The sequence below is a fragment of the Eurytemora carolleeae genome, unplaced genomic scaffold (genome assembly GCF_000591075.1).
Source record: "Eurytemora carolleeae unplaced genomic scaffold, Eaff_2.0 scaffold531, whole genome shotgun sequence".
Taxonomy (NCBI): Eukaryota; Metazoa; Arthropoda; class Copepoda; order Calanoida; family Temoridae; genus Eurytemora; species Eurytemora carolleeae.
In genome coordinates, this window is record NW_019396426.1 from 23,555 (window position 1) to 27,494 (window position 3,940).

The following is a 3,940-nucleotide window of genomic DNA, read 5'->3' on the forward strand; positions in this document are numbered from 1 at the left end:
CATGCACCCCCCACCCTTCTTTCTTTTCTCAACATACATAAAATCTTTAATATATATTTCTGAAAAAAATCAGGAATTTAACTTTATTTTTAAAACCGTCCAACTATGAGATAATGTATGAATTGCATGCATACATTTTTCGTTTGTTTATTTGGCACTGCTGTACTGTACGGTTCATTTGAAATGCCGGACCGACCTTTAGAGAAAGCTGTACACTGTACAATACTCATTTTTTTAGAAGACAAAACGTGATCCACATAAATTCAGCCTGTTTATAAAAAGTCTCATCAATTTTTAAGACAGCTGATCAACTTTGAAGTGTCGCAATGCCTTTGGCTTTTCTTTTATCGCTCTATTTCACTTTTGCTTTTCTGTGGGCCTTTACATGGACATTTTAGCACAATAGCTTTGGTTTTTAAGAAGTAATTGGCAAGATACTCATCAATTTTTGTTTGATAGCTTGCAACCTATAAATCACGGTGGGGATAGTACATCAAATGAATTATTCCCTTCAAGTGAAACTAATGTGGCTGAATTCTACTGCAGTTAATGGGATAAAAATGAATTTTTGTTAAAAATTATGTTTTAAATTGCTTTTCTACACTTGTTCAGCTTGTAAATTGGCATCGTTAAAAACTGGGAGGAATATGGCAATAGATAATAATCAAGGAAAATGTAAAAAATGAATAAAATGAATTTACTTTAAAAAAGGGTTCAAAACATAACTTTGTCATTTATTTGATAAATGTTAAAAAGAAAAGTTAATAAATATATTTTTCAAATGGTTTATATTGTATTACTTTAATGTATTTCAACATTTTATTGTATTAGGCTTTATGGGCGCTTCGAGCCCATCTTCTATTTCATTTGTTAACATTTTCTCTTTCAATACATTGTAAAACAAAAACAAAAATTTGCGGATTTTATAAAAAAATTTCAAAAATTTAATTTTTTTGTATGCAAATTTTTGAAAATTCGATCATCCATTAACCTTCCCTGGGGTCACCCGAGGTCCCCCCAAAAAAATTGGGCCCTACCGGTTCATCCGTTTTGACGTTTATTGGACACAAACAAACAAACAAACATCCAAACAGACACCCAGATAAAACTGAGACACGTATCTTTATATCTATAAAACTAGCAATCTCTGCTTGAATGTCCGATAAAGCAAATAATAAATTAAATGAATTCCTTAAATTCATAAAGTTTACAATAAATACCTTATTTTGAACCTACTTAGATGTAAACACCAAATTGGGATGTTTTTTTGTATGTTGAATGGGTTGACCAATTAGATTTAGCTTTCAGTGTTATAATGTTTAAATTTGTAAAAACTGTGCGCCACAAAAAAATCAGGCTGATATTTTCCGTCTGTTTGCTCGAGCTTTGAAAGCTCAGAAATTATAAACAGGTTGCTTTAATATGTCTAACTTTAATATTTCTAACTTTAATATTTCTAAGTTTAATATTTATAACTTTAATAAGACACTCTGAGCAAAAGCTGTATTGTGTATTATTGATATTTAAAATCTCTTATTCAGTTGTAACAAAGTAACACAGATAACATTTAAAGGGTTTATATTTAGGGGTGATTTCCTGTGGTAAGTTAAAGAGATTCACTACGGTGCCCTTAAATTGGACAATATGTTAAAGATAACGTCACTGATTTATTCTTGTTATATCTCTATGATTTTCTAATAGTAAAAATGTGCAAGTCACTTTGTTCAGAGAAACCATAGGTAAGGTTTCAACATTTTGAATATTTTGAATTCATGTTTGAACATTTTCACATATGAATAATTCATATTTGATCAGTTGAAGCTTTATATTTATAGGACAGCATTGTAAATCGGGATCGGAGGTTCATTTAAATTACGTTTACTAGCCCTCTCCAGTGTCCGAATTTAATGAATTTAAGCCGCGTCTCCAATTCCCCAAAAACCAGTTTTAATTGAGCGCCGGCTTAAATCTTGAAAAATTCAATACAAAATTAAATGGAACCACCAAAATTTGAATAATTAAACCGCGTCTCAAATTCTTTAAATTCGGCCTCAAGATAAATAAATCTGACTACAAACTAAACTACAGACTAGTACAGAAGATTTACAAAGGAATAATATTGAGTACATCGGACAGCAGTCGATCGTAAATGTCAATAAAATTAAGACGACTTTCCATTTTTATTTCAACCTTCTAGCAATCTTTCAAACCTCAGATACACATTCACATTTAAACAAAGAGAAGTTGTCAATTAACCTAGTTTCTCTTTGTTTACTTGTAAACTTGTTATTTGAAAAATGCTTGCAGGGATCAAATCATTATTATTGAACAGTCGTCTTCAGTGTATTGATATAATCGCCTAACACTGCAAAGACTCAATTGCTTTTAGTTTATTATGCTTTTTCCTTTCTATATATCACATTTTACGAAATTTCTGAAAGTTTTGTAAATGTACGAGGATTGTGCTGTGTACGTACAGTGAAACCCTTAATAACGAATACATCGAAAGAATTCATCAAATGTCGTATTCTTCACTTTCTGATAATAAAAATGTGGCAGGTTATTAGTTTTTTAATTAAATGATTATATGGAACTCTTTAAAGCTGTTCCCGCATATTCATGGCTATTTATTTATTTTCGCAAATACTGAAATTTACGTAATATAGTATAAAACTCATTGAAAAATTGTCAAGACGACATTTGATAAATTCTTCCGATTTATTCGTTATTAAGGGTTTCACTGTATAAAAATATAAACCGCAAGCATTGTTATTTTCAAACCATATTGCAAATTATATATTTGGCAAATCATTGCAATTTTATTTACCTGGTCTCTATTCGACAAGATAAAGTTCGAAATTTTAGAACAAAATAAAAAAATTTTAATTTAAATTTTTTTTTAATGCCACTTTTTTACAATTTTTTTAAATTTAATTTTCTGTATATCTAACAGTATGTCTATATGTCAATTTAATGTTGAATTCTCTTTAATGATGAATATTCTTTTTCAGATTATAATTTCTAATAATGAATAATAATGTCATTTAATGTTGAATTGTCTCTTTTTAATGTTGAATTGTCTCTTTAACGTTGAATTGTCTCTTTAATGTTGAATTGTCTCTTTAACGTTGAATTGTCTCTTTAATGTTGAATTGTCTCTTTAATGTTGAATTGTCTCTTTAATATTGAATTGTCTCTTTAATGTTGAATTTTTTCTTTAGTGTTGAATTGTCTCTTTAATGTTGAATTGTCTCTTTAGTGTTGAATTGTCTCTTTAACGTTGAATATTGTCTCTTTAATGTTGAATTGTCTCTTTAATATTGAATTGTCTCTTTTAACGTTGAATTTTTTTTTAATAACTAATATAATTATAATTCATATTATATCAGTTCGTCTAGGGGGGGGTAACAATATTCTAGTAGTCTTCAAGTCACACACCAATAATAGAACAAAGTAGTTTAACATCTATATTAAAGAGAAATAAAGGAATAAATAACTAAAGTCTAGAGTCACAGATTTGGCACTCAGTGATGGGTTTCTCCTTTGGCTGGATTCTCCTTTGGCTGAATACTCCTTGGCTAGATACCTTCAACATGGTATCTCCTCAGGCAACATATCTCCTCCGGCAACATATTTCTTCTGGTAACAAATCTCCTTCAGCAGCATGTTGTTTTCTCACAGCTCCAATCCGTCCAAGCAGTTTCTATTCCTTTGGACAGATCCAGATTGGACAGATCCCGCCAATTCTTAGTCCTAGGGCCAGCTGGCTGGTCAACCCCTGATGATTATTTATGTAGGTCAGCTAATATAAATATAATCAATTTGGTAGCAATTATAAAGTAAATTGAACGCAAATTAAATTTTATGTTTTTACGATTAGAGGAATCAAAAATAATTCACCAACGTGCAGTCGTCTTTAAAGGTTCATTCTTTACATATG